This window comes from Leptonychotes weddellii, chromosome X (assembly GCF_054177405.1).
Source record: "Leptonychotes weddellii isolate Sample4059 chromosome X, ASM5417740v2, whole genome shotgun sequence".
Taxonomy (NCBI): domain Eukaryota; kingdom Metazoa; phylum Chordata; class Mammalia; order Carnivora; family Phocidae; genus Leptonychotes; species Leptonychotes weddellii.
The window spans coordinates 24,893,715-24,919,536 of record NC_138385.1 but is presented as its reverse complement, the minus strand read 5'-3'; the positions used below and the strand labels follow the sequence as shown (position 1 = coordinate 24,919,536).

Genomic DNA, 25,822 nt, shown 5'->3' with positions numbered 1-25,822 from the left:
TCTTGCTGGCGTGACCCGCGCGCTTTCCTGTACCCAATGGGAGGCATGCGTGCGTACGACCCGCTGACACCTCCCACCTCTTCACCTTCTCGGCGTGGAAACCGCGAGAGCGAGGTAGAGCATTACAGCTTGCCGCGCCTGTGTCACGTTTCCCAGTAGTTTCTCTAACGTGCTACTGCATTGTTCCATCCTCATATCGATGAGGAGGGTGCGCCACCCAGTATTCCTGGGCTGGGACCAAAATGCAAGCCACTGAAACAGTCCTCGAATTATGAGGGCAAGGATTTTCTATGGTTGTTGGAATGGCATCTGAAGCCCCACTGACTGGAATCCAATCCTGTCTTCACCGCGTCCTTTGGTATGCTGGGAAAGTTACTTCACCTCGTTATGCCTCAGTTCCCTCCTTTGTAAAGTACAGAAAATATCACGGTAGTGCTCATAGGAGATAAATGAGAGTGCATAGGACTCCATTAGTAAAAGACCAAGCACAGAGTAAGCATTCATTAAATGTTGACTGTTATTATTATTCATCCCTATATCACTAGCACCTAGCCTGTGCCAGCAAGCAGTAGACAGTACATACTTTTGGAATTTAATGAAGGTTAGAGCTACAGATGAGGACCCCAGGACCAGAAAGGAAAGGAACTTCTTAAAAGCCACACGGTAATTAATGTTGGAAGTGGGACTAGAATCCAGGTTTCCTAATTACAAGTGCAGAACTCTCTATTAAACACGTGATCTTTTTAAAATTCTTTTTTTTTTTGTAGTAGCGAGGTTTTTTTTTTTTTTTTGCTAAAAAATACAAATTTCCCCAAATATTTAAAATGTACTGTCACTAGGTTCCATCCAAATAACACTGAGTGGTGACTTTCTTCGGGCCTGAATTCTTAAAGATAAATGTTTGAGTATTGACAGTGACCCAGTTTAAGTAGACTGAAGGTTTCGGGAAGCACTGAAACAATGAACAAATAGATTTTAGCCAGTTACTATCCTGGCAGCACTATGCTAAATTCTGGAGTTAGAGGGGTGAGCAAAATTGGCCCCCTGCCTTCATGGAGTTCTCAGTCTCTCAGGGAAGAAAGACAGTGAACAATTCATTACAAATAATTATAATGGTAGTATGTTCTCTGAAGGAATACAAAAATTTTAGAACTGGAAAGGAACTTAAGACTGTGGAGTATCTCCACTATATTTTGTTAAATACTAGATATTGTCATTGTCACATATATAATAAGCATATATGTATGTATATATGTACATATATAGTTGAGTGAAACACGTTGCAGAACAATGTATAGTATGATTATATTTCGGTGTAAACAAAATTTTACATATGTGATCTGTTTGTATGAGCAGGGAAAGTTGTGGAAGACTCAGCAGGCTGTTAATATTGATTATATCAGGAGGTTGAGGTGGAGGTGATGAGCTTTGTCTTTATACATCCTCATAGTGAATTGTTTCACTGGTTCTAACAAGCATTTGTTACTTTTGAATTTGAAGAGTAGCCAATAAAGGGATCTTCAAGATTAGAGGGACAAAAAGTAAAAGAGGAAAAGTTACTAATAAAAATACCTTTTGGGGGGCACCTGGGTGTGGCTCAGTCGGTTAAGCATCGGACTCTTGGTTTCTGCTCAGGTCATGATTTCAGGGTCGTGAGATCGAGTTCCTCCTCGGGGAGTCTGCTGGAGGTTCTCTCCTCCCTCTGCCCCTCACTGCACTCTCTCTAAAATAAATAAATCTTTAAAAAAAAATACCTTTTTGTTTTATTATTTTATTTTTTAAAGATTTTATTTATTTATTTGGCAGAGAGACAGAGAGCACAAGCAGGGGGAGCAGCAGAGGGAGAGGGAGAAGCAGGCTCTCCCCTGAGCAGGGAGCCCGACGCGGGGCTCGATGCAGGGCTTGACGGGGGGCTCGATCCCAGGACCCCGGGATCATGACCCGAGCCAAAAGCAGATGCTTAACTACTGAACCATCTAGGCACCCCTAGGCACCTTTTTAAAGAGTGCAGAGAACCAGTCTCTCCTTGCAAAAAAGGACCAAGAAAGGACAGATTGAAATGGCACTCAGAATTCAGAGACTGACAAGATGACAATTTAAAATGCCACTTCCTGATAAGGAAGGACCAAACTGGAAGTACAGCTACAGGATGCTCTGAAACAGAATAAACCATGGGATTTCTAATACCAAGGCACTGTTAATTGGAGGTTGTTGGAGAACCCAGTTCTCTACTTAAAGCAGAGCTGAAATATACTTAGCATTTGTAGTGAAGTTAGTAAGATGATTGACTTGTAGTTAAATAATTTTAAAAATGCAATTACCTATTTATTTTAAACAAAGATTTATTTATTTGAGAGAGAGAGAGCGAGCGCACGAGCCAGCATGTGGCGGGGAGGGGCAGAGGGAGAAGAGAATTTCAAGCAGACACTGAGCATGAAACCCAACGCGGGGCTTGATCTCAGGACCCTGAGATCACAACCTGAGCAGAAACCAAGAATCAGATCCTTAACCAATCATGCCAGCCAGGCACCCCTAGGTGATTGCATTTTTAGAACACCATTCCACATTGTAGCCCTAATTTAAAAATACATGCAATTAGTATCTATTAAAATTAAGAATATTTATACTCTTGGCCCAGCCAACGCACTTCTTATAATCTCTCCCAGAAAATAAAGCACCAGAATGTAAGGCTAAATGTAGAAGGGTAAATGCATTGTTGTCTATAATAGCAAAGGTGGGAAACATCCATCAATAAGAGAAATGGTTGAATTAATTATAACATATCCATATAGTGGGATATTAAGCATAAAATAAACAGCTATTTCACGTACCTACACTAAACACTTCACTAAACACAGTAGCCTGCACCTTGTGCAGGAGATTGCTTTGGAATTTGGTTGTCCTCATGTACCCAGCACTTAAGGCAACACTGCATTTAAAATTGACAATACTGCATTTTTTATAAAGACCTCCTGTCAAGTGCATGCATTATTCAGCATGAGAAGTCATAAATTTCTAGTAACTGGCGATTTACTTGCATGTGAGCACTCAAATTTTCAAAATCTGTCCAAAGGCCTTTGGGAAATTAATATGGCTTTCCACAGCAGTTCACTGGAATAGTTAATATTGAAGAAAACCTAAGGTGGATTGTTTTCTGCATAACATCTTTTTGGGGGGTTAAAGATGTCTTATGTGTTTACCCAAATTAGGTACCTGTAATGTATGTACCTCTTCTGCCCAGACTTTCACAACTGTTCATCTTCAATAAACAAATTCCCTTGTCTGGGCAAATTCATTATTGTTTCCATTTGAGTATAGTTTGGTCCCTAAGTGAATCTCATTTGTGTTTTCAGGCATATTCATGCTTGTAATCTCATTTCCAGAATGTTTTTCCATTTGATGGCCATCTGAGAGCTTTCTTAAAAAAAAAAAAAATTGCCTGCCAACAGATACGTATTAAGTATTTACAGTATGTCAGTCACTGTGCTAGGTATTGTTTCTTTTAAAACTTTTAAAAACTTTTATTGGAAATTTTAAACACAGAAATAGAAGAGTATAATGAAATCACATGTACTTTTAAGGAAGCTTCAACATCATGAGTTACATTTATATCCCATCCACTTCCCTCCCTTCCAAATTATTGTGAAGGACCTTCAGGACATCATATAATTTCATCCACAAACATTTCAATGTGTATCTATAAAAGATAAGAGCTTCTTTAAAAAAAAAAAAAAACCCCACAATACAGCTAGACAACTAAAAAGTTAATAATTTCTTAATATAATCAAACATCTAGTGAGTGTTCAGATTAGTACATTTCTCAGTCCTTTGTGTTTCTTATAAATGGGTAGTTAGATCTAAAGTAGGATTGCCAGGGTGCCTGGGTGGCTCAGTCGGTTGAGCGTCTGCCTTCGGCTGGGGTCATGTTCCCGGGGTCCTGGGATTGAGCCCTGCATTGGGCTCCCTGCTTAGCAGGGAGTCTGCTTCTCCTTCTCCCTCTGCCTCTCCCCCCTGCTCGCGCTCTCTCTCTCTCTCAAATAGGTAAATAAAATCTTTAAAAAACAATAAAGTAGGATTGCCAGATTTAGCAAATAAAAATACAGGATACCCAGTTAAAATTGAATTTCAGATGAACAATGAATACTTTTTAGTAAAAGTATGTCCCAAATATAATGCATGGGACATATTAAATATTGCATAGGACATGCTTATACTAAGAAAATTATTTGTTGTTTATCTGAAATGCAACTTTAATTGGGTTTCCTGAATTTTATCTGGCAACTGTAACCCTAATCTAAAAGCTTTGTTTGATTCAGGTTCGGTTTGGGGGTGGTGGGGCGCAAAATTAACTTCATAGATGGTGGATGTGTGCTTCATTCAGGAGCCATATAATGTCTGGTTGTCTCTGTGATGATAGCTGCATGGATGCTTAATGCCTAGATCTGTAATTCATTAGGGTTATGGTATGGTGATCTTCTAATTTTTCAGGCATATTTTTTTCCACTTTTTTTTTTTTTTTAATTTTTTTAAGCTCTAAGCCCAGTGTGGGGCTTGAACTCAGGACCCTGAGATCAAGAGTTGCATGTTCCATGGACTGAGCCAGCCAGGTGCCCCTCAAGGCATACTTTTTTTTAAGGGACTAATTTCTTTTTTTTTTTTTTTTAAGATTTTATTTATTTGTCAGAGAGAGAGAGAGCACAAGAAGGGTGAGCGGCAGGCAGAGGGAGAAGCAGGCTCCCCATTGAGCAAGGAGTCTGATGCGAGACTCAATCCTAGGACCCTGGGATCATGACCTGAGCTGAAGGCAGACGCTTAACCGACTGAGCCACTCAGGCGTCCCTCAAGGCGTATTTTTAAAAAAGATATTGTTTATTTATTTATTGGGGGGGGCACGAGTGGGGGGAGGGGCAGAGGGAGAGGGAGAGAATCCCAAGCAGACTCCTGCTGAGTGTGGAGTCCAGCACAGGACTCGATCTCACAACCCTGAGATCATGACCTGAGCCGAAATCAAGGGTCAGACACTTAACAAACTGAGCCACCCAAGTGCCCCTTGAGACATATTTTTTTTTTAAAGATTTTATTTATTTATTTGAGAGAGAGAGAATGAGAGAGAGCACATGAGAGGGGGGAGGGTCAGAGGGAGAAGCAGACTCCCTGCCGAGCAGGGAGCCCGATGTGGGACTCCATCCAGGGACTCCAGGATCATGACCTGAGCCGAAGGCAGTCGCTTAACCAACTGAGCCACCCAGGCGCCCTCGAGACATATTTTTAAGAGGAACTTTGGTGTAGTGATTAAGAGGTCAGGTTTGGGCATAGGAAAGACTTGGCTTGAGCTTTGGCTCACCTGTTTCCTAGCTGTGTGACCTGGGGCAAGTTCATTCACTCCTCTCAGCTTCAGCTTCCTCATCTGTAAAACAAGGCTCATAATAGTACCTACCTCATGATTTTGAGGGGATCAAATGAGTTAAGGTATGTGGAGGATGTATTTTTTTAAAGATTTTATTTGTTTATTTGAGAAAGAGAGTGAACATGAGCAGGGGGAACGGGCAGAGGCAGAGGGAGCAGCAGACTCCCTGCTGAGCAGGGAGCCCAACGTGGGACTCCATCCCAGGACCCTGGGATCATGACCTGAGCTGAAGGCAGACTCTTAACCGACTGAGCCACCCAGGTGCCCCTCTGTGGAGGATTTACAACAGTGCCCAGCAGATGATAGATGCTCATAAGAGCTAGCTAGTGTGAGACTTGAAGAATCATGGCCTTTAAAATTCAGCATTTTTTTAATATTAGAAACTTAACCCTCCATTCAACAGTTAAGTTATAGTTTCACATTAATAAAAACAGTAAAGGTTTATTGAGTGAATAGCCTCTCATATTTGTCCAATACTTTGCAGTTAAAAAAGGCCTTCTTAGGGGCGCCTGGGTGGCTCAGTTGGTTAAGCAACTGCCTTCAGCTCAGGTCATGATCCCGGAGTCCCGGGATCGAGTCCCGCATCGGGCTCCTTGCTCGGCAGGGGGTCTGCTTCTCCCTCTGACCCTCCTCCCTCTCATGCTCTCTGTCTCTCATTCTCTCTCTCGCAAATAAATAAAATCTTAAAAAAAAAAAAAAAGGCCTTCTTCACGTGCATCCATTCTCATTTGATCCTTACAAAGCCTTTTAATGGGAAGGACTGGTCTTATCCGTTTTTTACATCTGAAGAATGTTAGGTTTACAGATATGATTTGCTTAATGTGTAACATAGCTAGAAAGTTACACAGTAGAGCAGGGACTGAGTCTTAGCCCAAGACTCTTTTATTTTTTAAGATTTTATTTATTTATTTATTTGACAGAGAGACAGAGAGCACACAAGCAGAGGAAATGGCAGAGGGAGCAGGGAGCCTGACTTGGGGCCTGATCCCAGGACCCTGGGATCATGACCTGAGCCGAAGGCAGACACTTAACCTTCTGAGCCACCTGGGTGCCCCAGCCCAAGACTTTTGTGATGGAAAACATTAAGTGGGCAAAATTGTGTGGTCCTCCCTCTGTGCAGTGCTTTCATTTCTTGGCTCCAGTGACATCACTATCTTGTTTTCTTTTCCAACTTTTCACTTCTTTCTCAAACTACTCCTATCCCCATCCCAGGAGGCTCTTTCTTCTCTTCCTGAATGTAGTTGTTCCCCAAGGTTCTATCCTTGGGCCATTTTTATTGCTATATTCTCCTTCTATGGTATCTACTCAGTAGCTTCATTTATTCAAATAGCTTCATCATTCCCTCTGGGAAGATGATTTCTAAATCTGTATTCCTGGCCTCTACCTCTTCATTGAGTTTTGGACCTGAAATTTCAGTTGCCTGCTTGGTATGTATACCTGGCAGTTTTAGACAGAATCTTACATTCAATGGGTCTGTTTATCTGGATCCTGATTTTAACCAGTCAACTATAAACAAGGAGACCATTGAGGAAATTTGAATACTTACCGATGACATTAAGTATTTGATGATTAATTTTTTTTAGGTAAGATAATTGTATGTGGTTATATTAAGAGTATCTTTTAGAAATACATACTGAAGTGTTTATGGATGGTATCATGTATCTGGGATTTATTTCAAAATAATCCAGTTGGGGAAAGGAGGAATAGGTCGGGTATTGATGAAACAAGATTGGCCATGAATTGATAATTGTTGAGCTAGGTAATGGGTACATGGGACTTCAGTATCCTATTTCCTCAATTCTTCTCTATGTTTGAAAATTTGTATTATAAGAAATTTCAAGGGGTGCCTGGGTGGCTCAGTCGGTTGAGCGTCTGACTCTTGGTTTCAGCTCATCTCATGATCTCAGGATCCTGCGATCGAGCCCCATGTCAGGGTCCACACTCAGCTCAGAGTCTGTTTGAGATTCTTTCCCTCTCCCTCTCCCTTCCCCTTTGTCCCTCCTCCCACTCTCTCTCTTTCTCAAATAAATAAATAAATCTTTAAAAAAAAATTTAAATATTAACTAGGTCCCAAACCAAATTGATCAACCTTACCTACGTCCATCTCCTGACAGTCATTTTCCTATTAATGTCCCTTATCTTCCCAGTCACTTACTATGAAAACCCAAAGCTCTCTTGGTCTCCTCCTCCCTGACCTCTGCACCCAATCAGTTGGTAAGTTAGCCTGAAACTCCCCTCACAGTGAATCCTGTTTATTCTTTCCTTTCCATTCAAACTGCTACCATTCTACTAAGTCCTTCATTACTTTTTGCCTAAATTAGTGTCATAGCATTCATAAATTTCTCCTCATTTCCGGTCCCTCCTCCTTTGGTATATGTAAAGCATCTAGCATAGTGCTTGGTACTTAACCCCTTCTCCCTTTTTCCTGAATTGTGAATTCATCTTCCTTACTGCTGCTGCTTAACTCTATGATAACATCTCCCTTCCCTGAGGAGACTGCTCCTCTCTCCTTTCAGCATTGCCTTTCTCGCTATCCCTCCTGGATCCTGCAACCTCACTGCTGCCCCCACTCCACCCCAGCTGCCATGCTTTGTGGAGGAAGCGTGTGTGTCTGAATAAAGACTGATTTCTCAGTTCCAAAGTTAGATACAAGAGCAGGATTTTTCCTAGCTGTAGGTGAGTGGGCCTTTACATACAGACAAAACAGGCATACTAAGTGTGAGTAAAAGAGAAGCAGGTTTTAAAGCTGCCTCTTCCCCCCCCCCCCCAGCTCAGTGTGGAAGAAAAGGGCAGATGTTCAGTCCAGAGGGATCAGCAGGGTCAGGTAAACGGTGATGGCAAAGAAGGAGCTGGGTGGGTAATATTGCAGCAAGCCAGGGGCTTCTTGAGGAAACACAGCTTGCCTAGTCTGGCCAAGGGAGGAAAAGCATGAACTGCCTCCATTGGATCTCAAAGGGGCAACGTCAGCAGTGTGGATTGGGTGAAGGTCATGTGGCTCAGGCCTGTCTGAGGAGGGTGGCTATAGAACTTTTGCTTTTGGTAGCCTGCCTGGGTGTATAGTTCTGTCTGTTTGGGCGAGCAGCAGCCAGGCATCCAGGGGCTGGGCCGATCAAGCACAAGGGACTTTCATCCTTTAAAAAGAAAATGCTATAAGTCAATCACATTCTTACATTTTAAGCATAACGCTTGCGACTAAAACCAAACTGCCGTATTATAATCAAGATGCATCCGCCTATTTTATATTTAAGGCCCACAGGCTTCAACTAATTTAGGGGACCATCTGGTGAGAAAGAGAGAAAGTCTCATTACAAAGTGGCATTTGTTTGCAGGCTGAGGCCTCAAAGTAGATTGTCTTGGGGACCCCGACAAATGTCCTGTGTGAGTGCCCAGTGCTCCCAAGCCTACCGCTTAGGTAGAAAGAGCACAGCTTTGGATTCAGGTAAGATTGAATTCCTCCTCCCAACATTCACAGACTGGGTGCCTGGAGCCACAGGACTTCTGAAGTTTGAGTTTCCTCAGTTTCCTCTTATGTAAAATGGGAATCCTCAGTTTCCTCTGATGTAAAATGGGAATCCAATTGTACCTGAAGTTGTTGAGGAAGATTAAAGGAGATAAGTGTCAGAGGCAGCCCAGAACTATTGCCTCCTTTCCTATGACCCATAACTTAGTTCTCCATTTTACTCCCTCAGAGCCTTGCTCTTCTTGCCTTCTTTGCTTAATACCCACTTTCTCGTGCATAGACATGGCATGCTTTTAAACAGATCTTTTTTCTTTAAAGATTTTTTATTTTTTATTTGACAGAGAGAGAGTACAAGCAGAGGGAGCGGCAGGCAGAGGGAGAGGGAGAAGTGGGCTCCCTGCTGATGTGGGGCTCAATCCCAGGACCCTGGGATCATGACCTGAGCCGAAGGCAGACGCTTCACCGTCTGAGCCACCCAGGCGCCCCAAGTGTAGTATCTGTTCTTATCAGTTTAAACAGATCTTTTAAAAAAAAACAGATTTATTTATTAGAGCACGTCCGCATGTGTGCACAAGTGGGGGGAGGGGCAGAGGGAGAGAATCTTCAAGCAGACTCCCCGCTGGGCACAGAGCCCAACGGGGGCGGGGGCAGAAGGGGGCTCCATCTCAGGACCCATGAGATCATGCCCTGAGCCGAAACCAAGAGTCGAAAGCTCAACCAACTGAACCACCTAGGTGCCCCTAAACAGATCTCTGAACAAAAGATGTAAAAAATAAATTTTGTTCTAATTCTGTTATTTGTTCACCTCTCCAGAAGGTAAAGAGGTGAAATGGAATTGCCCTGGGATGCACGGGTCAGACAGCAATTTTGCCTCTTCTGCAGCATGCTGAACAAATGTATTCTCAAAGCCTCCCTGTCCTATGTTCCCGTAGTTGAAAGGAGACAGGATTAGATCATTAGATCAGTTAGCTGGGACAAATGCCGGTTGCAGCACAGGGGTGGGAGGAGGGGGAGTTGGGGAGCGGGTTGGTTAGAGATGGGGAATCTGGGAATGGGGATGCTTTTAGATTCTAACTAGATAACCGCTCCTGAGGTGGCAGCTTTATTTCAAGTGAGACTATGAATTTGGCTGTATTCCTAGTGAGAGCCCAATGCTCAAAATTTCTTCTAAATCAAGAAACAAAATTAAAAAGTGATGATTGAGATTGGCAGAATGTAATTGCTGAAGCTGAGTAATGGGTACCTGGAACTTAATTGCATTGTTCTCTATACTTTCATGTATATTTGACAATATCCAAAATTAGACATTTTTTGTTTATGTGGCAACTATGGGACAACAGAGGTGACTCAAGAACTGGGAATTTTGACTGTCATGTCAGAAAAGCTAGTAGAAGATATTTGGACCAAAAGAATTCCTTAGAGGAGATGTGATTTCTATAACACTTACCTAGTTAACTGGATTTATTTGAAGGATTAAATAGCATGCAGATAAAATATTCGGTGGATGTAATATAAATTGACCTCATGAAACTTTTGATAAGATGTCACAACCACTGTTTTAAAGGCAATTGAGTCACTATAGGACTGTGACCCTCTTTCCTCTGAGTAGATACTGCCTTAGAAATAGGAAACAAAGGTAGAGATAAAGGAGGTTAAGGATATAATTTTGACATTGCAAAAGCATGATTTCTTAGGGGTGGGGGGTAGCTAGTTTTTCAAAAAATATATCTTTTTTTTTTTTTTTAAGATTTTTTTTTTTTTTTTTTTTTTTATTTGAGAGAGAGAGAATGAGAGAGAGCACATGAGAGGGGGGAGGGTCAGAGGGAGAAGCAGACTCCCTGCCGAGCAGGGAGCCCGATGCGGGACTCGATCCCGGGACTCCAGGATCATGACCTGAGCCGAAGGCAGTCGCTTAACCAACTGAGCCACCCAGGCGCCCCTCAAAAAATATATCTTTACAAAAGATCCAAAGGGAGGAATGCACAGTGAAATCTCCAAGTGGAAGATTATATGAAACTGTTTCTAACAATGAAAAGCTTAGTTGATGGGAATAAACTATAAGGAAATCTCATGGCCACGGTCATGGGCTCATTACTGAATGACCTAAAGACAATTTACATAGGTAATGTACGCAAATGTGTTTGACGCTAGAGTAGTTGCTGCCATTGATTGTGTTACTCAGGAGAACAGGCTTTTCCCCTGCCAGGATCGGCATTTTGGAAGGTATAGGCAGATATTGTGAGGGACACGGATAATCCATCCTGTTGGGGGCTGGGAGAGAGTGTAAAGCTAAAATCTAATAGGGAAGAACAACAGTCGGTCCTCAGAGGCTTTCCTTCCTCTTCCAGGGAGAGGGTTGATCAGCCTGCTGACAGTGGAAAAAATGAGTCCAAAGCCTCCTTGTCGAGAGGTTTTCCTTTCTGTGTGAAGGAAGGAAAATGAAAACAGCACGTTCTCACAGCAGTGGCGGTTGCGGACATTTCAGGATGACAGCTGAAGAGGCAAGGTATACTCCTGACAGGGCCAGCTACAGAATCTGCAGGACCCAGTGCAAACTGGAAATGTGGGGCCCCTTATTCGTGAATTATTCAAAATTGCAAAATCATGACAGTAGGGTATTAAACAAAACAGGGGCTCCCGTAAGCCTGGAGCCCTGTGGACCACCAGAGGTTGTGTGCACATCGAGCCCACTGTACCCCTGCTGCCCAGGAGTGGTGTTGATAGCCGACGTTCAGAAGGCAGTCGTGGAAAACCAGAAGGCAGAAAATCAAGGTCATCTAAAATCCCACCACCTGGAAACAACCGTTGTTATCATTTTGCTATATAGCCCCAAGATTTTTAAAAAGATTTTATTTATTTATTAGAAAGAGAGAGAGAGAGGAGAGAGTGTGCGCACAAGGAGAGGGAGAAGCAGGCTCTCTGCTGAGCAGGGAGCCCGATGCGGGGCTCAATCCCAGGACCCCGGGATCATGACCTGAGCCGAAGGCAGATGCTTTTTTTTTGAATTGAAGCGTGGATTTTATTTTTATTTTATTTTTTTAAGATTTTATTTATTTCTTTCACAGAGAGAGATAGTGAGAGCAGGAACACAAGCAGGGGGAATGGGAGAGGGAGAAGCAGGCTTCCTGCCGAGCAGGGAGCCCGATGTGGGACTCGATCCCAGGACCCTGGGATCATGACCTGAGCTGAAGGCAGACGCTTAACGACTGAGCCACCCAGGCGCCCCTCCCCAAGATTTTTCTGTATACATATGTTGATAGATATTCATGCAATTTTTATACGATGGAAATGGGATATCGTACATCATCTTCTGTAGCCTTAAAAAAAAACTTAACTCTATTTTAGAGAGCTTTTCATGTAGTAAATATAGATCATTTCAATCCTGTTGTATAGAGGTTCCATGATCCATTTAACCAAACCCTATTGTTGGGTGTCTGAGGAGTCTTGAGTTTTTCATTATTACAAAAGATGCACATTGAATATCAATAAAGCTGGGTGAGAATTGAATAACTTAATCAGTGCAAAGCTCCTTACAAATGTTAGTGTTATTTTTATATTGTTAAATAGCCCTGTATAAAGGTGAACTAATATACATTCCCAACAGTAGGGTGAGGGGGCTTGGTTTCCCTAACTCCTTGCCAGTTGTTTCAATATTTGCCTTTTCATATTTCTTTCTCTGTGAATGGCCTGTTCATGTTCTTTGCCAGTTTTCCTATTGGATTTCTCATGCTTTAAAATTTTTAATTGATTTCTATATTGGGGCTATCAATCCTTTGTAATATGAATAACAGGTACTTTTTTCCCCTAGGTTTTTTTTTTTTAATGTTTGATTTTGTTTGCTTTAACCTCACAGATATTTTTAAGTTTAGTATGGCTGAATCTGTCCCATCTTTTCCTTTAGGATTTCTGTCTTTGCTGTCCTCCTTTAGGAAGTCTTTTGCCACAGAACGGGTTTAGAATTCAGTGGTGAGGAAGGCTTTCCTGCCATAGATTAGCTCCAGCAGGTTTCCTCTGAGGCTTTATTCTTCCGGGGCGTGGTTTTCCAAATTCTGTCAATGGAATTCACAACACTAGACTACTTTAAACGTATATGGGAGGGGAATACTTTTATTAAGTTTAAACCTACTTGTGAAGACACAAGATGTATTAAAAGTGAGTGTTGTCTATCTTCATCCAACCCAAAAAACACTTTTGCTCCTTTTACATTTTCTGCCTTTGTTTGCTTTCTATGGAGAGTTCTGTTTTTACTGGAGCTATTCTTTTTTTTTTAGAGATTTTTTTTTTAAAGATTTTATTTTTTGACAGAGAGAGAGAACAGTGAGAGAGGGAACACAAGCAGGGGGAGTGGGAGAGGGAGAAGCAGGCTTCCTGCCGAGCAGGGAGCCCGATGTGGGGCTCGATCCCAGGACCCTGGGATCATGACCTGAGCCGAAGGCAGACACTTAACGACTGAGCCACCCAGGTGCCCCTTTTTAAAGATTTTTATTTATTTGAGAGAGAGAGAGAACGAGCAGGGAGGAGGGGTAGAGGGGGAGAGAGAGAGAGAGAAGCAGACTCCCTGGGGCTTGATCCCAGGACCTGGAGATCATGACCTGAGCCGAAGGCAAACGTTTAACTGACTGAGCCATCCAGGTGCCCCTTTACTGGAGCTATTCTTTTGGGGATCCAACCAAAGAGAAATTGAGTTACAGATACATTAATTTGGGGTTAGCAGGATATATTTTATGTGGTTTGCTATCACTTCTGCATATAGTTAAGTTATGGGTGGCTGTACCAGTGTAGAAATGACTTGAGGGCCCTCAACACTTTTAAAGCAGTAAATCTAAACCTTATTTAAGAGTAGTCATTACATAAAAAACTTGACATAGTCTAAAATCTTGCAGCTTATATATATAAGAAATGATAGAGATTTGATAGAGGTTTTCCCAAATTTGACAACAACCCAGAATATATACATGACATTAATCAGTGATGGGTTGGGAAACCGAAAGAAACTTTTCTAAACTCTTAGGAAAAAATTGTTTCCTGTTCTCTCTATAGACATTATAGTACAAAAGTGGTATCAGATGAAGAGGTGATCAAAAGATGCAGGCAAAAAATATAAAAAGGTAGCAAGGAGTTGTACCAGTTAATATAAGGAAAAATACTGTTGCTTTTAAAAAATTTTGTGATGTTTGTACATTTTGTCAGTTTTTAAAACTTGTAGTTTCTTGTCATTTATTGTATCATTTTAAATAGATATTCAGGATTGTACCTAATTTTACACTTTAAAAAAAACCTTACTTAACCCAAATGGTATAAGCTTCGGGCCCCACAAAAGCTGGATCTGCCACTGCCTGTGTACTAAATATTGATGGTCACTGGGAGTGTTTCATGTTACAGATAAGGACACTGGCTTGCCCAAGCCAGCATAGATAGTGGGAGAGCCAGGATCCAACCCTGACTCTGTCTGGCTTCGGGGCTTTTTTCCCCCTCACTTTCCGAAACTGTCTTCTTTCAGATGAAAATGTACAGTAATCAACCCAAATTATAGTAATAATGATAATCTACTGGCCTCTTTAGGGCCATATTTACAGTTGTCACTGAGGGTCCATTGCATTAACCCTAAAGCAGCCGTGCTCTTCCTTTGCTCTTACCAGTCCTGCTTTTCTGGCAACACTACTACCTTTTTCTGCTTCTTTTGTTGATGTCAAATGTGGTTGTCAGCACCTGGACTGCCATGGTACCTTTTTCTTCAAGAAGGGTAGACCCCAGGGCATATACCTGGATCATTGCCAGTTCTTCCCTCACTTCTCAGCTTGGAGGAGAACAGGGACCTCCAGGTCACAGCCTTTCCACATTCCAGTATGAGATTTTAGCCTGCAGATCTCAGTAGGGCAGGCGAAGGCTGAAATAAGCATTTTGAGGGCCTGTGAAAAAATGTGAGACAGGGCTCGCCTTCTCAAGTTAGAGCTTACTTTGACTCCAAGCAAACTTAGGGAAACCATTTTGCAGGTGTCTTCTCAATCCTAGAGACTGAGCCTGTACTTGACTCCTTCCTCCCCACTCTCTGTACTCACTCTGAACAATAGTTCAGCTCTCCACCATAAAGGAGATGCTTTTCCAGGGTGCCTGGGTGGCTCAGATGGTTAAGCATCTGCCTTCGGCTCAGGTCATGATCTCAGGGTCCTGGGATCGAGCCCCGTGTCAGCCTCCCTGCTCAGCTGGGAGTCTGCTTCTCTCTCCTCACTTCTGCTCTCTCTCTCACTCTCTCTCTCAAATAAATAAAATCTTAAAAAAAAAAAAAAAAAAGAGATGCCCTTTCCTCAAACAATCAGTCCAGGCCTGACTTCAGCTCCAAGGCTCTGCTTTCCAGGACACCAAGTACCTGAAGGTGTTGTCTGTCATTGTCCACTTTGTGCTACAAACTCAATTTTAAAAACTGGATCCCAAGTCTCACCAGCTGACAGACCTCACTTGGCAGATGCAGTGGTTATCCTCACCTCTGTGTTTTTATGACATAGCACAGATCTCCAGTCTTCAAAACTGCCGTCAATTTATAAAAAGCCATGGCAGTGGAGGACAACACATGCTAAAACAGATCCCTGAGCCAGGCAGCCGGCCAGTCTCCAAAAGCGCAAGAGGAAGGGTGCATGAGAGCAGTTTGCCTGGGGGAAAACTGCTTTGTTTGCTTTGGGGCATCCCCCCGCAAGGAAAGCTTTATTTTCATATGCAACGTAGTTGTGCCCCACGCACAAGTCTTCCTAACTGCCAGGCCTGGTATTTTGACCTGCCTCTCCTCCCTCTTCAATCACGTGTGTTCCGATTCTGACCTGATCACCCTGAGCTAACTCATTGAGGTGTTCTGCAATCTTTGAACAGTCCTTCAGCCAGCTCCTGTGGTGTCTGCTGAATCCCCTTCATGTTTTAAAATTTCGGGGCCTGACCAGTCAGTGATATTCCAGAGTCTGCCCAGCCCCTGTTGTGATTTTATACATCCATCATATTTTATTGAGGTCTAGGAGGCCTGGCATTTGTCAGGGGACAGTTTTAGGCTATTTCCCAGGTGATCCAGTAATATAAGGAGCCATTGTTCGCCAAAGCTCCGCCAAACATAATTATGCCATCTAAACAAATAAGCACCTCTAGTTCATTCATATCACCAAATGCTTTTTCCATCAAACTCTTAAAGGTGTCTCTGGCTCCAAAGATGTGTGGAGCAGCCTTTCAAATAGGTAAAACCTAACAGAGCAGATGCAAGCTGTCTTGTTTGGCCCAGTCAGACGTAGGGATTCAATAATAGCACTTCTCAAACATAGTGCTGGAAATCACTGATTCCCTACCATGCAGGCTAGAGGTTAATCTGGACACAGAAAACTCTGTAAGGTGGAGAAAAATAATAGAACATCAATACCCCTGTCCCGTCCCCCATCTCCTTGCTGTCTTGAGTCTGCTCTCTTCTATCATGAACTTTCCTTCTTCCCCTTTCCATATTTGTTTATCCAGCTAAATAGTAGTTCTTAACCCTGACTGCCTATTATAATCTATGGAGTTTGTTATAAAACATGTATCCTTGGACCCCACCCTCCCCTAGAGATCCTAACATTTTCTTTTAAGATTTTATTTATTTGAGAGAGAAAGCGAGAATGAGAGAGAGCACACAATCAGGGGGGAGGGGCAGAGGAGGGAGGGAGAAGCAAACTCCCTGCTGAGGAAGGAGCCCAATATGGGACTCCATCCCAGGACCCTGGCATCATGACTTGAGCCGAAGGCAGACGCTTAACCGACTGAGCCACCCAGGCGCCCAAGATCCTCACATTTTCTAAATACCTATTCTATGCTAGGTCCTATGTCCTGCCCTAGGAGTAGAGGCAATTTATTTGTTTGTTTAGTAAATTCTGCCCCCAACATGGGGCTTAGGAGTAGAGGCAATTTAGTCATGGTCCCTGCCGCCACATAGTTCATGGTCAAGGGGCAGAGACAAATACATTAAAAAGCATAATTCACAGAATAAATATGGTATAACTGCATGTTTTTTTCTTACTCTCGCTTGTTTCGCATAAAACTGTGCCAGTATTAGTAAGGTAAACATAGATTAGTTCAACAATTTCTAGTATATAGGAGGAGGCGGCTTTCTTGGGTTCTTGGGTGGCAAGTTAAGAATTTAAAAAAATAGTAAAATGTGAATGTCCATAGAAAAATTTTTTAAGTAATAAAAATTTATTGAGAATTCCTGAGATGGTGGTTATCACCTCCCCACCTGGAGGGAGGAACCAACACTGTAGGAAATCACTTAGAAATCACACTGTCCCAACACCTCTGGCCAACACAGGCAGGAGCAAAATCATTCCCCCCAAAACTGGTCAGGCTTTGTTCATTCAAGAAGGCTTGGGAGGACAGATGCAGGAGGGACCATCACATGATGCTGGGGGTGGGATGGGGGTGTGCTTGGACCCCAAGCTGGCTCTTCAAAAACCAGAGGAGAAACCGATCCACTTCTTCTCTGGGAGTGGAGTTCCTGGTCACCAGGCTCATTTCTTCCCTTTGATGAGGCTGTCACTGCCCCGGGCAAAACTTTCATCCTGTAGGTTCAGGACAAGGTTGTCAGCAGTGAGATAGATAAGATTCTGTGATGTGGCAATCATCTTGGAGATTTTCTGGGCTGTCTGGATCTTGCACAGTTTGATATAGCCAGGGTTCTTGCTCAGGGCTTCTCCAAGGTGAGCAGGTTAGGGTTAAGGGTTCACACAAGGCCTGGTCACAAACCCTGGCCCCATCCTTACTACTACAGCCCTTCTCTAGGCTGTCAGATCAGATAGCTCATACCTAGTCCCACTTTGGTCCCTTCCTGTCCATAGAAATTTTATTTGTAATAGCCAAAAACTGGAAATAGCCCAGATGTCCTTCAATGAATGAATGGTTACACAAACTGGTATATCCATACCTTGGAATACTACTTAGCAAGAAAAAGGAACAAACTCTTGACACCTGTGACAACCTGGATGAATCTCTAGGTAGTTATTCTGAGTGAAAAAGGCTAATCTCAAAAGGTTACATCTTGTGTGATTCCACTTACATAACATTTTTGAAATGACAGAATTACAGTGATGGAAGGATGTTCAGTGGTTGCTAAGGGTTGAAGAATTGGAGAGGGAGGTAGGTAAGTGTGGCTATGAAAGTGCAACATGGGGGAGCCTGGGTGGCTCAATGGGTTAAGCATCTGATTCTTGATTTCAGCTTAGGTCATGATCTCAGGGTCGTGGGATCGAGCCCCACATTGGACTCCACGCTCAGCGCAGGGTTTGCTTGTCCCTCTCCGTCTGCTCCTACCCCACTCATGCGCGCGTTCTCTCTCTCTCGCTCTAAAATAAATAAAATCTTAAAAAAAAAGTGAAACATGAGGGATCCTTGTTGTGATGAAAATGTTCTAGATCTTGATTGTGGTGGTGGTTATGCAAGCCTATACATCTGATAGAATTATATAGAGCTAAACACCCACCCACACACAACACCCAGACAAAATGAGTTCATGTATAACTGGTGAAATCTGAATAAGCACTGAGGATTGTACCAATGTCAATTTCTTGGTTTTGATATTGCACTATAGTTGTATAAGATGCTAACATTGGGGGCTACTGAGGAAACAGTGCATGGGACTTCCCTATACATTTCTTGCAACCTTTGTTGAATGTATAATTATTTCAAAAAAATAATAGGACAAGTTACTAACCAGAAGCCAAAAGGTTTAAAAAGGTTAAACACATTTACAAATGCAAAACTATAAATGGCTACATTAGGAGAAGCTGGGAATATAGTTACTCTTTGATGTTATGAGGAAGACAAATAGTCCTTCTCAGGGAATATTACATTTAAAAAATAGAAAGTTTCATTGTTTTGTTCCCAATTAAAAAAGAATGTTTCTTGTGGAAAATTTAGAACAGGTAGCTCAAAAAAGGTCATTAATAATCCTATCATTTTGAGATAAACATTTTTTTCAACATTTAAGGTAAATCTTTTCAGTCTTTTTCTATGCATAAAATTAAAACAAAAATTTTCACAATCAACAGTAGATTTTTCCTGTCTTTAAAGAGTCTTGCATTAATAGGACTTTAATGTACATACAATATTCTATCATATGGATAAAGAATGAATTATTTACCTAGCCCTCTATTTTGGATATTTAGATTGTTTCAGTATTATAAATAATGCTGCAATATACATCATTGCACTTGCATCTTTGTATGTATCTCTGATTACTTCCTTAGTATAAATTCTTAGGAGTAAAATTACAGGTCAAAGATTATGTGACTTTTTAAAGCTTTTTCTACGTTTGGCTAAAAAGCCTGCCAGAAAGGTTGTATGAATGTTCCATCTTGGTTTTTTCTTTTCTTTTTTTTTTTAAAGACTTTATTTATTTATTTGAGAGAGAGAGAGAGAGAGGCGCGCGCACACACACACACACACACACACACACACACACACACACACGCAAGCAGGGGGAGGGGCAGAGGGAGAAGCAGACTCCCCTGCTGAGCAAGGAGCCTGCCATGGGACTTGATCCCAGGACCCTGAGATCATGACCTGAGCCAAAGGCAGACGCTTAACCAACTGAGCCATCCAGGTGCCCCTATCTCTGTTTTTTCCGGAGTGTGTTCTTTGTTGATAATGTTAGCAATTGGGGAGTAGGCTGGATAAATCTACTGTGGCAATTTTTCTTTTTTTATAAAGTATTTTTTAAAAGATTTTATTTATTGGAAAGAGAGTGCATGTGCACCAAGTGTGTGAGCAGGGGGAGGGGCAGAGGGAGAGAGAGAGGGAGAGAAGTAGACTCTGTGCAGTGCATGGAGTCTGACGCGGGGTTCAATCTCACGACCCTGAGATCACCACCTGAGCCGAAATCAAGAGTTGGACGCTTAACTGACTGAGCCACCCAGGCACCCCAGTGGCAGTTTTTCTGTTCCTTAATACAGTGCTATAGGCTCTAGCCCAGTGCTGGGTTCACACTAGGCCCCTAAGAAATTTGCTGATTTAGTATTCATCATAATACATTCCTTGAAACTCTTATGTGGGGCATGTGGGAAACAAAATCATCAAAATATTAGTGTGCCTGAACCCTGAATTATATCACTGACATCTAGTAAAGAGTATGGCCTTGAGGGAATAGACAGGTACATTTTGTTTTTTGTTTTTTCTTCAAGATTTTATTTATTCATTTGACAGAGAGACAGCGAGAAGAGGGAACACAAGCAGGGGGAGTGGGAAAGGGAGAAGCAGGCTTCCCGCAGAGCAGGGAGCCCAATGTGGGGCTTGATCCCAGGACGCTGGGATCATGACCTGAGCCGAAGGCAGACGCTTAACAACTGAGCCACCCAGATGCCCTAGAGAGGTACATTTTGACTGGGAGGAAGGACTTGGGAGAGGCTTTTTTTTTTTTTTTTTAAAGATTTTATTTATTTATTTGAGACAGAGAGAATGAGAGAGAGAGAGCACATGAGAGGGAGGAGGGTCAGAGGGAGAAGCAGGGTCCCTGCCGAGCAGGGAGCCCGATGTGGGACTCGATCCCGGGACTCCAGGATCAGGACCTGAGCCGAAAGCAGTCGCTTAACCAACTGAGCCACCCAGGCGCCCTGGGAGAGGCTTTAAAGTGGAAAGTGTGAAGATAAAGGAAACCTTATTTAAAATGGAGTCAGCGGGTGCCTGGGTGGCTCAGTCGGTTAAGCTTTCCACTCTTGATTTCAGCTCAGGTCCTGATCTCAGGGTTGTGAGATTAAACCCTGCGTCGGGCTCTGTGCTCAGTGGGGAGTCTCCTTGAGATTCTCTCCCTCTCCCTCTGCCCCTACCACCATGCGTGCTCACTCTCGCTCTCAAATAAATAAAAAAATAAATCTTTTAAAAAAATTTAAAAATTGAGTCAGGAAGCCCTGAAGGGGGAGCTCTCACGTGTTACCACTTGCTTGTAAGAAGCGTATTTCACATTGCCCAAGAGGAAGCAGCTTACCTTATAATGCCCCAGCAGGAGGAAGAATTTCTCCTGGCCCAGCAACAATCCAGCCAGTAAGAACTCAGCAAAACAGCCCCTCCCAGTTTCTTCCTTTCCCCTCCTAAAAGGAAGCCCCTCTCCTCTGTTTTCGGGACTTGCCTGTGGTTCACTGTAGTTTTCCTGTCTTGAGTTGCAGTTCCTCTCCATTACCTAATGAAGTTATTTTGCTGGTAAAATAACTGGCTCTTTTGCTTTTTAAGGTCACCATGTAATGTTGGGACCCAAAGGAGATGAACCCCTGAGGAACTAATGACCCCCAGAACCGTGTGAAGTACCCACAGTTAGTGCCTTGTGCTCTCTGCTTCTGTGAGTCATCTTCTTGCTTTTAGTTCGGTAAGTCTCCTGTCGGATCTGAGCTCCCTCCTTCTGGTTGAGCTCTCCGACTTTATTTGGGATCTGATTAATTTTTTTTTTTTTTTTTGTGAAAGTGTTGTCCTTCCTGGTGAGTACTCTTCTGTTTCCTGAACCTCTGGTTTTGAGTAATGGGTTCTCAATCTGCTAAATTCTCTCAGGAGGGTCCTCCTTCTGGGACCCCAGCCAGTTTTATGTTTAAAAACTATGGTTCCTCCTCATGTGCATTTTTAATTGGACCAACTTAACAAAAAATAACTTAGGACTCCAATGGCTGTTATGGGGAACTTTTGGTCTTCTCAAACTTGCTTTTCTTAGAACGAAATGAGAAGCTCTAAAATAAAATGAACTGAATGGGATACCTATTTCAATTAATATCTTGAAGCTTCCAAGAGTATCCAAGACTCTAAAATCATCTCTTTACAAAATACTATTTTAAATTAACCAAGGTGAACAAACAATTGAAAGAATGCAAAAAACCCTTTTCAGGCCTTTTTCTTCCTCCCCTGTCCTCTTTGTCTTTGTCCCCACATCTTTTATACCCTCTGCTTCCTCATTCTGGTTCTCTCAGTGGACTTCCCTTTTTTTCTGAACCTCTCCCCTCTCCCTTCTCTGAACCCATTAGAACCTGCCCCTTTAAAGTTAGACTCTTAGAGGATCCTGATGCTAAGCTCCTAATTTCCCATGTCCCCTGGACTAAGGCTGAACTATGAGTCATAGTCAAAGATTTTCCTGGAGTTATTGAAGATCCTCATAGATTTGCCCAGGATTTTAACAGTCGTTCAGACCTGCCAACCAAAAAGGTTCCTCAGATTTGTATCAGCTAGTTGACATGCTTATTGAAGGCCAGGCCCAGCACTGGTTGAAAACAGCTAATTGGGATGATCCTGAAAAATCTTTAGAACTTTATTTTTTTTAAGATTTTATTTATTTGTCGGAGAGAGAGTGTGAGCGCACAAGCAGGGGAGCAGCAGGCAAAGGGAGAAGCAGGCTTCCCGCTGAACAAGGAGCCTGATGCGGGACTCGATCCCAGGACCCTGGGATCATGACCTGAGCCGAAGGCAGATGCTTAACTGACTAAGCCACCCAGGCGTCCCATCTTTAGAACTTTAAATGAGAGACCAACCCCATGCCTTTTTATATGATCAGGCTGGGCAGTTGCCAAACAACTTCACCTCGCAGTCCCTAGGGCTTTCCCAAGACCTGTTGATTGGAACAAGACTGAAGCTTGCACTCAGAAACCCAGTGAACCTGTACATGACTATTACAGTCACCTCTGAATTGTTTTTAAGGAAAATTCTGGCCTCCCTCTGGATGTTAAATCCACTCAGGTACCCTTCAATTCTGTGTTCATTAAAGGGCTGAACCGGGATTTTTCCCTTGTAGTTAAAAGGACTAGGATGGAATGGGAAACTGTCCACTTCAGATTCAGTTAATTTAGCAAAGTGGTCTACCCACATCCCAGAGAATTCAGCTACAAGGAAGACCACTAAAATCTTTAATTTTCAACTCCAACAAGTGGAGGCCCCTAAAACAAAACCAGCCCCCTCCTGGTCTCTGCCATTATTGCAAAAACCATTATGGAAGAAAGATTGTTCCAAACGCGAGCATTCTAGGTGCCTTCAGCCCTCCAACCAGCCTTTCCAGTGCCCTCTGAACTCCCAACTACAGGACTCCGAAGAACTACAGGGGCTTTTCCCAGTCCTTCCTCTTTACCAGCTTGGAGAAAAAACTCTCCAGATTGGGGATGAATCTCTTTGTGTCCTTATCGACACTGGAGCTACACTTTCAGTGCATGACCCTACTGTTATTAAACAGCCCCTGCTCAAAGTACTGAAATGGTTCAAGTAGTGGGGGTCTCTAATAAACCTCAACAGGTTCCTACTTTAAACCAATTCCTTCTTGTTTCCTTTAAGAGATACCCATTCTTTTCTTCTTAGTTCCTCTGCCCCTATTCATTTTTTGGGCTGAGGTTTCTTAGAAAAATAACATTGGAATTTTTTTTCTCCTGAAAGGGGGAGATAATTCTAGAATTTGATAGCAACAACCAAAATTGCCAGCTAGGTGAATCAGATGACCTTCAACATCTTTTATTTGTTCCATCAGATTTTTCGCTGTCTTTGATTTTTCTGTGGATAAGGTCAGTCAATTACCTCTTTGCCTTTTGGGGAAGGAAAGCAGTGTACCTGGACAGTAATGCTCCAGAGTTTTGCTGAAAGTCCTTCCTACTTCTCCCAAAACTTAAAAGTGGATTTAGAAGATAGAAAGTTACCTGGAAGTTCTGCTTTATTAATACTTAGGCGACTTGCTTCTCTGATCCCCTTCTCAGGTGTCTTTGCAGGGACAGCATCCAGCCATTAAGCCTGTTAGCTTTAAAGGGACACAGAGTTTCCACGGAGAGACTGCAGTTTGCTCAGACTCTGGTTTGATATTTGCGGCACCTGAGTTCAGAACAAAGGCTACACTTAGATCCAAATAGGCTTCATGGCATCCTGAACTTCCCCCAACTAAGCCAATTATAAGGTTTTCTTAGGCTAGCTGGCTACTGTGCAAAACTGGATTCCAAACTCTTTGGCTGTAATCTTAACCCTGCCACCATTCTTCCTTCTCTGTGGACAATACTCTTCATGACTGTCTGACTCTCCATGATGGCTTATAGAAAACTCCTTTGGATAAAGCAGACTTTTTGGTGGTTTATCAGTAGTTCTTATTTAAAAGGCGAAAATGGTAAATATTATGTTGGGTATGCTATTACAATTGTTTTTGAAGTCATTAAGGCAGCACCTTTGCCCTCAGCTATTGTGGCCCAACAGACTGAATTATATGTTCTTGCTTGGACCCACGTTTTAGCCAAGGGCAAAACTGCAAATATCTATACTGATGGTAGGTGGGCCTTTGGAGTAGCTCATGACTTCGGAATGCTATAGAAACAGTGAGGCTTCCTCACTTCTAGTGGGGACAAAATTAAAAATGGCCTTTATGTTCAGGAATTACTAGATGCCATACTCTTGCCAGATGCTTTGGCCAGTATCAAGGTCCCTGTGTATTCCAAACTGGATTCCTTGGAGGCCAGAGGAAACCACCTAGTTGATATTTCCACAATGAATGCTGTTCTCAAAGGAACCAACAGCCAAGCCTCTGTCATGGTCCAAAGGGATGTTCTCCTCCCCAAATGATAATCTAGAAAAAATGATAGTGATGCCCAACAATCAGCCACAGAAAAGGAAAAACAATATTGAAAACCTAATGACTGTTGGTTTGATTAAAAAAAAGAAAACTCTGGGCTGGGCCAAATAATAATCCAGTGCTGCCAGAGACTCTAAAATTCCCATTACTGACTACTGTACATGTATCCAGTCATTAGTCTGCTGATAAAATGAAAACCTTTGAGCCAATACTGGTGGGTAAATGTAAATAAGACCACAGAGTGCCTACTTTGCTTGCCCCACCTGCCTTTAAATATAATTCGGGAAAACCTGTCTGCACTGCTCCTGGACACTTTAAGTTGCCCAGTGGATCAAAGTTTGGCAGATGGATTTTATTCACCTTCCTCCATCTCAGGCATATAAATATGTCTTGGTAATGGTTTGTATGTTTTCTCACTGGACTGCTATTTTTGTGGCTAAAATCCTACTGGAAAAGATCATGCCTACCTGGGGAATCCCCCCTCAAACTTCATAGTGACCAGGGAACTTGCTTCAGCAAGTTTGTGCTGTTTGGCTATTGTTACAACACTTCCACTGTGCTTACTACCCTTAATCCTCAGGGCAAGTCAAACACACTAATGGCATTGTCAAGCAAAATTTGTAGAGGCCCTTCAAATACTCCGGCCAAAAGCACTGCCATTAGTTTTCCTACATCTTAGATCTACCTCTTTGGAACCTATAAACTCTCACCCTTTGAGATAATCACAGGATGGCCAATGTACTTGGCTTCTGCTTCTTTCTGATCCACAAATGGTAAAAAGAGATATGCTTAAATATTGCAAAGGCCTAATTGCTTCTGTTGACAATAACCATGCTTTAGTAGAACAATCTTTCCACAGTGTGTTCCTGGGAGATAAAGATCTTAAGCATCATACCTTGCAGTCCAGAGATTTCATCTATTGGAAAAGACATCTACAGAAAGACTCTCTTCAACCCTGTTGGAAAGGCCCCTATCAGGTACTGTTAACTAACCCTTGTGCGGCCAAACTTCAAGGAATGACTCTTGGATCCATATGTCACATCTTTTTTTTTTTTTTTAAGATTTAATTTTTTAATCTCTCCACCCAGCGTGGGGCTCGAACTCACAACCCCGAGATCAAGAGTTGCACACTCCTCCGACTGAGCCAGCCAGGTATTCCCCACATGTGTCACTTCTACAGAAAGCACCAAACCCTGATTAGATCTGCACACCAACTGAGTACCTGGAAATAAAGATTTCTAGGAATTGAAGCAGACGACAGCTGAAGGAGACAGATTTCCCAAGATGACTGGACCAGACCTGTATACCTTTTTCTTGCTGTTACTTCTTACTTTATTTCTTTTTTTTTTTTTTTTTTAGATTTTATTTATTGATTTGACAGAGAGAGACACAGCGAGAG

The 25,822-nt window shown here is 42.5% G+C and overlaps 1 long non-coding RNA gene across 2 annotated transcripts; it reads left to right on the top strand.

Annotated features, from left to right (window-relative positions):
- The first annotated feature begins 83 nt into the window (after positions 1-83).
- LOC145717789 (uncharacterized) lies at positions 84-25,780 on the top strand. 2 transcript variants are annotated; one of them, XR_014141210.1, is made up of 5 exons: positions 84-358; positions 11,216-11,373; positions 21,087-21,219; positions 25,283-25,400; positions 25,512-25,778. It is a non-coding gene; the product is annotated as an uncharacterized LOC145717789 (long non-coding RNA). The 2 variants fall into 2 exon arrangements; XR_014141209.1 differs by having other exon boundaries at positions 85-358; positions 25,283-25,780.
- The last annotated feature ends 42 nt before the right edge of the window (positions 25,781-25,822 follow it).